Source organism: Scyliorhinus canicula, chromosome 16 (genome assembly GCF_902713615.1).
Source record: "Scyliorhinus canicula chromosome 16, sScyCan1.1, whole genome shotgun sequence".
Taxonomy (NCBI): domain Eukaryota; kingdom Metazoa; phylum Chordata; class Chondrichthyes; order Carcharhiniformes; family Scyliorhinidae; genus Scyliorhinus; species Scyliorhinus canicula.
The window spans coordinates 59,339,699-59,353,201 of record NC_052161.1 but is presented as its reverse complement, the minus strand read 5'-3'; the positions used below and the strand labels follow the sequence as shown (position 1 = coordinate 59,353,201).

At 51.2% G+C, this 13,503-nt stretch overlaps 1 protein-coding gene across 2 annotated transcripts in view; it reads right to left on the bottom strand.

Moving 5' to 3' along the window:
* LOC119950680 (monocarboxylate transporter 12-like) overlaps window positions 1-11,821 on the bottom strand; it is a 144,678-nt gene extending 132,857 nt beyond the window's left edge. The window contains exon 1 of one of the 2 annotated variants that reach the window (XM_038773321.1): window positions 11,760-11,821. The gene's annotated coding sequence lies outside the window, so the exon portion shown is untranslated. Of the gene's footprint in view, window positions 1-11,532; window positions 11,637-11,759 lie in introns of those variants that run through there. The other variant, XM_038773320.1, reaches the window with a different exon arrangement.
* Window positions 11,822-13,503: the final 1,682 nt, after the last annotated feature.

Genomic DNA, 13,503 nt, shown 5'->3' with positions numbered 1-13,503 from the left:
CCCCCCTCCTCTCCCCCCCCAACCCCCGCCCCCCTCCTCTCCCCCCCAACACCCGCCCCCCTCCTCTCCCCCCCCCAACACCCGCCCCCCTCCTCTCCCCCCAACACCCGCCCCCCTCCTCTCCCCCCACAACACCCGCTCCCCTCCTCTCCCCCCCCAACAACCCGCCCCCTCCTCTCCCCCCCAACACCCGCCCCCTCCTCTCCCCCCCAACACCCGCCCCCCTCCTCTCCCCCCCAACACCCGCCCCCTCCTCTCCCCCCCACACCCCGCCCCCTCCTCTCCCCCCCCAACCCCCCCCCCCTCCTCTCCCCCCCAACACCCCGCCCCCCTCCTCTCCCCCCCAACACCCCGCCCCCCTCCTCTCCCCCCCCCAACACCCGCAGGGCCCTCCTCTCATCCCCCAACACCCGCAGGTCCACCCTCTCTCCCCCACACCCCCAGGGGGGTCTCCCCCACACCCGCCCCCTCCTCTCCCCCCCCCAACACCCCCCCCCCCCCCTCTTCTCCCCCCCCCCCCCCCCAACACCAACCTTGCTGTCATGGATGACCCTATCAGGACCAAGGAGCTCCAAACAGCATCACTTAAGGGATCAATTCAGTGCAAAAACCTCGCCATCTTGCGATCCTCTTCCTCCCCCCCCCCCCAAACACCCGCCCCCCCTCTTCCCCCCCCCCAACACCCGCCCCCCTCTTCTCCTCTCCTCCCCCCCCCAACACCCGCCCCCCTCTTCTCCCCCCCCCAACACCCGCCCCCCCTCTTCTCCCCCCCCCACAACCCGCCCCCCCTCGTTTCTCCCCCCCCCAACACCCGCCCCCCCCTCTGCTCCCCCCCCAACCCCCGCCCCCCCCTCTTCTCCCCCCCCCCCCAACCCCCGCCCCCCCTCTTCTCCCCCCCAACACCCGCCCCCCCCCCTCGGCAGTGTCAATTTCAGCGGCCGGCTGATTATTTCAGTGAGAGCAGCTTCCCTCTCTGGATCAAAGTGAGCCGGCCGCTGAAATTGACACTGCCCGCTGCTCTCTCCCTCCAATCCAACTTTTAAGTTTTAATGTTTCTGATTGGAGGGAGAGAGCAGCGGGCAGTGTCAATTTCAGCGGCCGGCTCATTTTGATCCAGAGAGGGAAGCTGCTCTCACTGAAATAATCAGCCGGCCGCTGAAATTGACACAACTGACAGTTGGGGTCCATCAACCCCCCTGCGGTATATCGCGAACCGCGGTATTGCGGAGCGCGGTATAACGGGGGACTACTGTACAATATTATTTTTTAAAATAATAATAATAATCACTTATTGTCACAAGTAGGCTTCAATGAAGTTACTGTGAAAAGCCCCTAGTCGCCACATTGCGGCACCTGTTCGGGGAGGCCGGAACGGGAATTGAATCCGTGCTGCTGGCCTTGTTCGGGATTACATGCCAGCTGTATAGTCCACTGTGCTAAGGTAGACCCGGGGCCGGATGAGATCTATCCCAGATTACTGCGGAAGGTAAGGGAAGAAATAGTTGAGGCCGTAACAGATATCTTCACATCCTCTTTGACCACAGGCGAGGTTCCAGAGGACTGGAGAATAGCCAATGTTATTCCCTTGTTTAAGAAAGGAAGTAGGAACAATCCGGCAAATTATAGGCCAATGAGCCTGACATCAGTGTTGGGAAGCCTTTGGAAAAAATAGTGAGGGACAGGATACATGCACATTTGGAAGAAAATGGACTAGTTAAGTCACAGGCAGAATTGTTTTGTATGGGGATGGTCATGTCTCACCAACTTGATTGAGCTTTCTGAAGAGGTGACAAAGAAACTTGATGAGCGGAAGGCTGTGGATGTAGTTTTCTATGGACTTTAGTAAGGCGTTTGACATGGCAGACTGCTACAAAACTTAAAATCATATGGGAATCGGGGTGGGCTGACGAGATGGATACAGAACTGGCTTGGTTATAGAAGACAGAGTAGCGGTGGAAAGGTGTTTTTCAGAATGGAGATCTGTAGCTAGCGGTGTTCTGCAGGGATCAGTGCTGGGGCCTCTGTTGTTTGTAGTATATGTAAATGATCTGGAGGAAAATGTGGGTGGTCTGATTAGTAAGGTTGCGGGATAACACAAAGATTGGCGGAGTTGCTGATAGTGCCGAGGATGGTCAGAGGATACAACAGGCTATTGATAGATTAGAGACTTTGGCACAGAAATGGCAGGTGGGAGTTTAATCCGCACAAATATGGGGCGAAATTCTCCGCGGACCGACGTGACGCCCATTTTCCGCCGGGAAAAAGCGGTGCGCATGACTCCGGCGTCTGGGCCTTCTTTTAAGCTGGCAATCTCCGTTCCCGGAAGGGCCAGCAGCGGACTGACGCGATAGGCGTCAGTTTCACCCGCTGCGGAAGTGGCGAGTCCCGGCGTTTGTGTGGTGGGGAGAGAGAGAGACCCAGTGGGGGGGTGGGGAAAGAAGAGCGATCCGGCATTGCGGGGGGAGGGGAGAAGAGCGACCCGGCATTGGGGGGGGGGGGGGGGGGAGAAGAGCGACCCGGCATTGGGGGGGGGGGGAGAAGAGCGACCCGGCATTGGGAGGGGGGGGGATAAGAGCGACCCGGCATTGGGGGTGGGGGGAAGAGCGACCCGGCATTGGGGGGGGGGGGGGGAGAAGAGCGACCCGGCATTGGGGGGTGGGGGAGAAAGAGCGACCCGGCATTGGGGGGGGGGAGAAGAGCGACCCGGCATTGGGGGGGGGGGGGGGGGAGAAGAGCGACCCGGCATTGGGGGGGGGGGAGAAGAGCGACCCGGCATTGTGGGGGGGGGGGAGAAGAGCAGACCCTGCATTGGGGGGGGGGGGAAGAAGAGCGACCCGGCATGGGGGGGGGGGGGAAGAAGAGCGACCCGGCATTGGGGTGGGGGGGAAGAAGAGCGACCCGGCATTGGGGGGGGGGGGGGGAGAAGGGAGAGGACCCGCCGTTTGGGGGGGGGTTGCAGAGTTGAGAGGGGGAGAGGGAGGGAGGGAGGGGGAGAGCCGGAGGGAGGGAGAGAGAGAGGGAGGGAGGGGGTTAACGGAGAGAGGGAGGGAGGGAGAGAGGGTAACGGAGAGAGGGAGGGAGGGAGAGAGGGGAGGGAGGGAGTGCGGCGTGGAGAGGAGAGGAGAGGAGAGGGGGGGGTACCTGCGTTGAGAGGAGAGGGGGGTACCTGCGTTGAGAGGAGAGGGGGGGGTACCAGCGTTGAGAGAGGGGGGGCGGCGTTGGAGGAGGTAGGGGTGGTGAGGGGGGGTTGAGGTAGGGGCAGCGGCGTGCAGAGGGGGGGGCGACGGATGGCCGGGACCAACGCACCATCGCCCCTCTGCACGCCGCTACCCCTACCGCAACCCACCCCCCCCTCACCACCCCTACCCCCTCCAACGCCCCACCCCCTCACCACCCCTACCCCCCCACCACCCCCACACTCACCCCCCCCGCACTCGCCCCCCCCGCACTCGCCCCCCCCGCACTCGCCCCCCCCCCCCGCACTCGCCCCCCCCCCGCATTCGCCCCCCCCCGCATTCGCCCCCCCCCCCCCCGCACTCCCCCCCCCCCCCCCCCCCCCCCCGCACTCGCCCCCGGACACTGAACGGCGTCAACTATCATCAATGGTTGACGCCGTTTTAAAGCTACTCTGTTTTTCGGCCGGACACTGAGTACAAGAGTTGGGAAATCATGTTGCAGCTATATAAAACCTTGGTTAGGCCGCATTTGGAGTATTGCATGCAGTTCTGGTCACCACATTATCAGAAGGACATGGAACATTTGGAGAGAGTGCAAAGAAGGTTCACCAGGATGTTGCCTGGTATCAAGGTATCAATGTTGGCTACGAGGAGAGTTTGAATAAACTAGGATTTTTTTCACTGGAAAGATGGAGGCTGAGGGGAGACCTGATAGACGTCTACAAAATTATGGGAGGCATAGACAGGATGAATAGTTCAGAGGCTTTTTCTAAGGGTGGAAGTGTCAATTACAAGGGAGCACAGACTCAAGGTGAGCAGGGCAAAGTTTAAGGGAGATGTGCGGGGTAAGTTTTCACACAGAGTGGTGGGTGCCTGGAATGCACAGTCAGAGGATATGGTGGAAGCAGGAACATGAGCAACATTTAAGAGGCAACTGGACGATAGGGGCCTCACGGTAGCATGGTGGTTAGCATCAATGCTTCACAGCTCCAGGGTCCCAGGTTCGATTCCCGGCTGGGTCACTATCTGTGTGGAGTCTGCACGTCCTCCCCGTGTGTGCGTGGGTTTCCTCCGGGTGCTCCGGTTTCCTCCCACAGTCCAAAGATGTGCGGGTTAGGTGGATTGGCCATGCTAAATTGCCCGTAGTGTAAGGTTAATGGGGGGATTGTTGGGTTACGGGTATGTGGGTTTAAGTGGGGTGATCATTGCTCGGCACAACATCGAGGGCCGTAGGGCCTGTTCTGTGCTGTACTGTTCTATGTTCTATGGACGGATACATGAATAGAGAGGAAATAGAGGGATATGGACCGAGTAAGCGCAGGTGGTAGTTTCTTTTAGATAGGGCACCATGATAATGATAATAATAATCTTTATTGTCACAAGTAGGCTTACATTAACACTGCAATGCAGTTACTGTGATAAAGCCATCAGCACAGGATTGGAGGGCCGAATGCCTGTTCTTGTGCTGTACTTTTCTTTGCTCTTTGTTCAATTCTCTATCTCTCTCTAATCCTTCCTTTAATAGGGTCACTCCTTATCCTTCCATTCTCAAACCAAACTTAGTGATATTATTACAGGTGACCAGGGAGCTGGTCATTATATCTGGAATCATGAGACTCAGAACTGTATACCTGTCTCCAGGCTTTGTGTCAAATTATTGCTGAATTCTGGTCAAGTACACCCGCAAGTGTCAATCTAGCTGGGATTTTGGGTAACTTATTGGCCAACAAATTCCTGTGTCCTTCAAGAGAAAAAAGACATAATGAGACAGGACAATTCAGCCCATCAGTTTCCTTCTAGCCAGTGCCCAGTTACAATTATTCCTTAAAAGGGAGACTTTCCATCGAACGTCATAAGCAAAAAAACATCAGGCAGCGATTTTCCATCATGTAAACAAATGGCAGTCTTTTATCGAGCCACAATGCTGCTGCCTCTGGAGTCTCAACAACTCTACTCAGCTGATATCAATGGGTTATTCAGCGTTCTACATATCAGATTGATCACATGAAAGAGTTCCTACCATGTGAGTGAAGGACTGCAGCAGAAAGGAATAATATTATTATGAATGGGGGGGGGGGGGGGGGGGGGATGAGTGAATTGGTTCACCTTTATTTATCCCCTTTCGGTTGGTCACAACAAAGGTTTTTTAAAATGTATTTTCTCCCACAAATGCCTTTTCCAATCCAAATGCATTTTCATGAGTAAAATAAAGAGTAAGTTGATTAGCTACTTATCCCAAGGAAAATAAATATAAGTCACAAATAACACACAGATCTCAGAAATAAGAAGGTGGAGTCCAAATAAAAGTTTTTTAAAATATACAATGAAGTTCTTTGCTTGTCCTTGAGGCAGAGATTGCTGAATGTCGTGGCCATTTGAAGTGAGTTGGTTTCCTTCAAAATCCTAGAGTTGAATTGAAGTTCAGGTAACTGTATTCTTCTGGAATTAACTTTAGCTTCAGAGAGAGAGATTCCTTCCCTTCAGCTGTGTTTCCAGATTACTTTAATTTTTCTATCTGTTTCTGTCTTGGCAAAACTTATTCTTAGACCTCTTTATAGTCCAAGAAGGGATTTGAATAACACGTCTTGCAGTCATTATTGCAGAACTAGTAATCATATGTTTGATCTTTGGTTTCAGAAACTTTTGACACATTTCAAGGTAGTAAAATCAACAGGAAATCGGGTTATTTTTCCTCCACAAAGGGATTCAAATATTTGTTGGGTATCTGGCTGTTTAGTGGTTCACACTGTCTTGACAGGATTACAGATAATTAGAGGTTATGCTGAACATATTGAAGAGCCTAGTTAGACCTCAGCTGGGGTATTGGTTGCCACACTATAGGAAGGATATGAACGTATTGGAGAGAGAACAGCAGACATTGACAAGAACGGTTCCAGGGATCAGGAACTTCAGTTATGAGGTTAGATTCGAGAAATTGGGACTGTTCTTCCTGGCGAGAAAAGGGTTAAGAGGAGATTTTATAGAGGGGTTCAAAACCATGAGGGGACTGGACTGAGTAGATAGGAGAAATTGTTCCCACTCATAAATTAAGGATCAAGAATGAGAGGGCACAGGCTTAACGAGATTTTCAAACGAAGCAAATGTGATGTGAGGAATAACGTTTTCACAGGAGTCATTCAGGTCTGGAATGCACTGCTGGGAAGTGTGGTGGAAACAAGTTCAATCAAGGCATTCAGGAGGGCATTAGATAATTATCTGAATGGAAATAGTATTCAGGGGTACAGGGAAATGGCAGAGGAATGGCACTAAGTTATAATGCTCATTTGGAGAGCCAGTATATACATGATGAGCTGAAAGGCCTCCTTCTTTGCTGTAACAATTCTGTGAACTCCCGAACTGTACTTTAATGCCTTCTTTTCAAGAGTGCTTCTTTGAAGTGGACCTTGACAACCCCAGGTGTGCAATTCCATGCAGGTCAAGGCAGACAGTGCAATATATATATAGGAACCTTCCACACAAGTGATTAGTTTACAATTTCAGGCATCAGGTAACGTGTGGCAGCCATTTTGGTCATTGTCTTTCCTTGTATTTTTTAAAGCAGGTCCCCTTTAAACAGTTCAATGTTTTTTAGTTTTCTGATGAAGTTATAGGTAGTTCTCACTGTCACAATTGATTTGGCAATAAATGTGCACATAGACGTAGAAAAACTGGACTTAGAAACAACTTTTGGTAGCAGTGTGATTGATGTTAAGCAAAAGAGATTCTAACAGTAACTACACTGTTTAAATGTTCTAGAAACAGTACTGCTGAAAAGCCTGAATTGTGTCTTGTACCTTATTTCTTAAAAAGTTTACGAAGCTCAAGCTCGTGATTCCAATGACTACCTTACAAAGATTGCACCCTCAATGTACCCCCATCCCCACAACAATTAAAATCACTTCCCGTGAAACAGTTGGTGGGCACCTCATCATTTGTCACTTTTTTTTTCAATGTTTTAACAGTTCCAACACGGCACCAGTTTAACTTTGAATCTTCCGGCTAAACTTTCCTGAATGGTGTCAGATTGCACAATGGAAGGAACTGAGTCTTTTCATTAATGCGGGCAGTTTGGAGCAAAAACATCTATTGCATAATGAACGATTGCATGAATTAATTCACTAAAACAAATGGCAGCAATTGCCACAGCGGTATTTGCATTCATATAGCACCTTCCATGACCATAGGATGTCCCAAAGTGTTTTACAGCCAATGAATTACTTCTGAAGAGTACTCACTGTTGTAATATGGGAAACTCAGAAGCCAATTAGAACACAGCAAGCTATCCCACAGCCAGCAGTGTGATAAGAATTATGTTCCTTTTGTGATTGAGGGATAAATATTGGACAGGACAAATCACCATGATTAATACTACAGGTACTCCATTCTTTCTGTTCAAGAAGTGGAACTGTTCATAAATGTCTACTTTTGCAGTTCCTAAACTCCCTGCCTGGATAATACAAGCACTTCTGAAAATGTTGCTCCTTGAAGATGCCTGATAAAGTCGCTGGCGGTGCTATACTTTACCTTAGCAGTGAATTAGCCCACAGAGCTGCCAAGGCATTGTTTCATAGCCACGGTCAATTAAGCCCATCTTGGATAACACTGAGGCAAGAGAAGCAAAGATGTGTTAGTCAAGCATGCATAGTGGTTAATTGCTGAATATGATTAACAGGGGAATGGAAGATGAGGGCTGGATTCTCTGTGGTCATGATTCTCCATTGCGCCCGCAGCGCTTTCCCTGTGGCGGGGGGCTGCCCAAGATGGGAAACCTCATTGGCCGGCTGGCGGGACAGAGAATCCAGCTGCCGGCGGGGGCAGAAAACTGGTGTGGTGGGGTGGAGAATTCCGCTGAAGATATCCCTCAGACTGTAGTAGGCATGAGCTGAAGCAAGACAGGAAGAAACCAAATGCACCCAAAACTTTTATGAAGAATTCAATCCGTGATGCAATACATCTCATACAGGGTGAATTGAAGAAAAACCACTCTGAATGTTGTTAGGAGGGCCCTGACTGAGCATTCCCATACAGTGATACTTCCTGATGTCAACGGTTCTGAGGGAAGTAGAGCTGAGAATACAAGCCAGGACCTTATTGAATGGTGGAACACACTCAAGGGGCTGAATGGCCTGCTTTTACTCCTAAGTTCCTGTATGATATAACAAAGTTTTTACCTTGTTTTTCAGTGCTCTAGCCACTTGTCTTTTTTTTTTAAATAACAAAATAATTACAATGCACCACTGAGCCCACCTTAATTCATTCATCCGGTGATCGCATAATTTCCCAATGTAGCATCTAACCTCTGGTTGAAGAAAGACTAACATATATGGAACACCTTTCACAAACTCAGAACATTACCAAGTATTGCACAACCCAATGGAGTGAAGTAAATTACTGATCCAAGGTAGGAAACACAGCAGTCAATTTGCACACAGCAACTTCCACAAACAGCAATCGGCTGAGAGATAAATATCCTCCCCATTCTTCAAAGTAAAGTCATCAGATTTTTCGTATTCATCAGAGAGAGTAGGCAGAGCCTCATTAAAACTCCCCACTCTGCAACTGGATCCTCGATTTTCTGACCAACAGACCACAAACAGTAAGAATGAACAACAACACCTCCTCCACAATAGTCCTCAACACCGGGGCCCTGCAAGGCTGCGTACTTAGCCCCCTACTCTACTCCCTGTACACACACGACTGCGTGGCAAAATTTGGTTCCAACTCCATCTACAAATTTGCTGACGATACGACCATAGTGGGCTGGATCTCGATTAACGACGAGTCAGAATACAGGTGGTAGATAGAGAACCTAATGGAGTGGTGTAGCGACAACAATCTCTCCCTCAATGCCAGCAAAACTAAAGAGCTGGTCATTGACTTCAGGAAGCAAAGTACTGTACACCCCTGTCAGCATCAACGGGGCTGAGGTGGAGATGGTTAGCAGTTTCAAATTCCTAGGGGTGCAGATCTCCAAAAATCTGTCCTGGTCCACCCACGTCGACGCTAACACCAAGAAAGCACAACAGCGCCTATACTTCCTCAGGAAACTAAGGAAATTCGGCATGTCCACATTAGCCCTTACCAACTTTTACAGATGCACTATAGAAAGCATCCTATCTGGCTGCATCACAGCCTGGTATGGCAACTGCTCGGCCCAGGACTGCAAGAAAATTCAGAGAGTCGTGAACACCGCCCAGTCCATCACACGAATCTGCCTCCCATCCATCTACACCTCCCGCTGCCTGTGGAAAGTGGGCAGCATAATCAAAGACCCCTCCCACCCGCTCACTCTTCCAACTTCTTCCATCGGGCAGGAGATTCAGAAGTCTGAGAACACGCACGAACAAACTCAAAAACAGCTTCTTCCCCACTGTCACCAGACTCCTAAATGACCCTCTTATGGACTGACCTCATTAACACTACACCCTGTATGCTTCATCCGATGCCAATGTTTATGTAGTTACATTGTATATCTTGTGTTGCCCTATTATGTATTTTCTTTTCTTCCCTTTTCTTCCCATGTACTTAATGATCTGTTGAGCTGCTTGCAGAAAAATACTATTCACTGTGCCTCAGTACACGTGACAATAAACAAATCCAAATCATCTGAATGCCAGCACCTCTCAAAATGCAGCACTCCCTCAGTGTCACATTAGATTGTAGCTATTAGGCGAGACTTTCCGTCCCACCAGACTTGTTTACTGGTGCGGTCCGCCCCCGCTAACAGCAGGATCCTCTGTCCTGGCAGCCAGCCCTTGGGGATTCCCATTGTGGCCACCCCCACGCCATGGGGAAATGCGTGGGCGTGAGTGCATTTGGATTGGATTGGATTTGTTTATTGTCACGTATACCGAGGCACAGTAAAAAGTATTTTTCTGCAAGCAGCTCAACAGATCATTCAGTACATGGGAAGAAAAGGGAATTAAACAGAATTCAAACACCATTTCCGGTGAAGCAGAGGATCCCACCGTCAAGAATCCCGCTACAAATCTCTAGAGTGGACACTAGAGTCCACAACATTTAGGTGGTGACAGTGCTACCACTGAACAATGGCTAATTCATGGGGCAGCACGGTGCACAGTGACTAGCACTGCTGTCTCACAGCGGTAGGGACCCGGGTTCAATTCCGACCTTGGGCGAATGTGTGAAGTTTGCACTTACTCCCAGTGTCGGCAGTGTTTCCTCCGAGTGCTCCGGTTTCCTCCAACAGTCCAAAGATGTGCATTGACCATGCTAAATTGGGGATACAGGGCTAGAGTGGGGATTGGGCCTAAGTGCTCCTTCGAAGGGTTGGTGCAGACTCGATGGGCTGAGTGGCCTCCTCTGCACTGTAGGGATTCAATTATTTCAGCCTTCTGAAAGGATGTACCTGCCTTTTCTGAAAGGATATTCCATATAGTGGCCCGGGGATCGATTAGCTCATTTGGCTAGATGGCTAGTCTGTGATGTGCACAGGCTAAGGTTATTCATGAAGGCCCTGCCTTCTCAACCTTGCCCCTCTTGGAGTGGCAACCCTCAGGTTAAATCACCACCAGTCAGCACTCTCTCCGAAAAGGGGGAGAGCAGGTTTGGCAAATTTTATTTCGCTCTGAGTGAATACACATCCCCCGACACTTAGTATATTTATGGGCTAGTGTCTCCTAATTGCAAACCCCTCCCCTCCCCCTGCTGTTTAATGTAGGATTACATCAAATATGTGGCCAGTCGGCCCAACAAGTCCATGTTGGTTTTATGTTCCAGCCCAGCCTCCTCTTAGCCTTGCTGGTCTAAATCTATCGTTGTAAGCAGCTCTTCCTTCCTGCCTCAGAAAGTTGCCCAGTTTTCCATTGAAGTAATCTGGACTATTCGCTTCCACCACTCCCTCCCCTGTGCCAGCCAGTCCCACGTCCCCACTAGTCTGTGGGCGCAGCAGTTTAATTGTGAATCCCCCACTGGCTTCCTTTTCCCAGACGCTCGGCATCAAAGTCAGAATGCGCGGTGGAATTGAACCAAATGCAACATGGAAAATACTCACAGGCGAACAACTCGCATCTCTGCCCCTCAGCCACATCACCTCAATCAGCAGAACCATCACACAGCTCCAGACAAAATGCATTCCCAGATTCCTGTTTTACAAAGGGGGTCTCTGCCTTTGCCTCCACCCCCCCCCCCCCCTCTCTGCTCTCAGGCTCCAGGGCTGGTGCTGTTTGTCAGCATTCACAGGCAGGGTGGTTATTACCATCTCGAGATTCAATCTGTTCGGGGCTGTTCCCTCTCACGCCTCCGGTGGCAATGACTGTACCTTCTTGGGCAGGCACAAAACTTCACCAGGAAGACAGTGGCAACGCCGGAAAGGAAAGGTTTAAAGCACCCTCACCTGGTAAAAGTCATGGCAGCGCCGAGCAGCTGAAACCGTGCAAGAGACAGAGAACTCACACTGAGCCTCCCCACCCCGCCGGGAAGGATACTGTCGTCTGGCCGTTTCCTCAGCCACGCTCACTCACACATGTCCGTGCAGTGAAACATTCGCTTGAAAAATTCGTTTGTTTTTAAAACTTCTTAACTGCGATCCGGAGCACATGTTGCATAAATGCACTTACTCACCCTTGGAGAGGTCTGGCTGCAAACTAACTTGTGCCCCTGACTGTGCCTCACCCCCACTCCCTGCTGCTTGTCTCAGAAAAACACCTCTCCCCCCCCCCCCCCCCCAACAACAAAACATTAACTCCCTTTCCCTCTGTAATAGATGCTGCCGAACCTTTGCAGACTAACCCCCTTCTGTTTTTGTACAAATAAATGTATCTCAGAACGCCCAGTTTAAGACATCTGGGATATTTACTGTTCAGCATTCATCTGCAAAGCACCTCCGACCTCCTTCCTCCCCAACATCTTGCTCATCAAATCACTCCTCAAAAACTCCTGATAAATAATACATTCCTGAGCCGGCTTGGTTGCAGGAGTCTTTAATTTATATCTGTGAGGTAGTCACCACTGATGTCTAGATTAGGTGCTTTATGGTAAGGCCCTGTATAACAAGTACAGGGGTAGTTCCCTGCCTGCTGGCTCTGCCCAGTAGGCGGAGTATAAATATGTGTGCTCCCCGTACAGCAACCATTTCGCCAGATGCTGTAGGAGGCCACACATCTCAGTGTCAACTCATAGTCAACTCCCTGGTGAGTCAGTAGAAGATTTCAGGCATGCTCTAATCCCCCTAATCAGAGACTGTGACTGTCAGGCCATCACAGCCACGGAACACTCAAACTTGCTTATGAGGGACGCTTTTGTTACCGGGATGGGGTCAGATTACATCCGCCAGCGCCTTTTAGAAGGGGCCACGCTTGACCTCGCGGCAACCAAAAAGTTTGCGCTCTCACTGACGATCGCCTCGCGCAACATCCAGGCCTACACCCCCGGCCGTGTGGCCCCCTCCTACACATCGTGGACTCCACCGACGGCCGCCCCATCAGGGACCCCACTCAACCAACCCCACGCCTGTGCCGCGCGCCCGCTAATCAATCCCGGGGGGCCCAAACGTTACTTCTGTGGGCAGCCAAAACACCCCCGACAATGCTGCCCGGCCCGGAGCGCCCTTTGTAAGGCCTGTGGCAAGAAGGCGCACTTTGCTGCGGTGTGCCAGGCCTGCTCAGTCGTCGCTATTGTTCCGACCCTTCTATCATATGGCCAGTGGGTGCCGCCACCTTCCCTCCTCGGACCACACATAGCCAGTGGGTGCCACCACCTACTCCTCCTCGGACCCGTGCGGCCCGTAGGCGCTGCCATCTTGTTCAAACCCCACCGCGTGCGGCCCTTGGGTGCCGCCATCTTGTTCAACCCCCACCACGTGCGGCCCATGGGCGCTGCCATCTTGTCCTCCCCAGGACCATCAAGTGCCGCCATCCTGTCTCCCCCAAGGCATGTGCAGTCCATGGGTGCCGCCATCATACCAGGACCCATGACCCTCGGGCACCCCATCGTCTGCCACCATCGACGACCAGCACGTCTCGCCTCAGTCACGATTGACCAGTCTCACCCGCACAACCTAGCAACTGCCTCTACAAACATGAAAATCGATGGGCACGATATCTTCTGTCTGTTGGACTCCGGGAGCACCGAGAGCTTCATTCATCCTGATACGGTAAGGCGCTGCTCCCTCGCGGTCCACCCCGCCAATCAGAGAATCTCCCTGGAGATAGCTTTTAACACATTTACTAAACTGTTAACGATTCTCCTACTTGGATTCGACTCTCCTGTTAATCCTGCTATAGCTACTCAGACTGACAAACCAGTCTGCTACAATCCACATGGTGGGTGTGATGTGTTTCAAATCAACCATGTGTACTCACTGAGT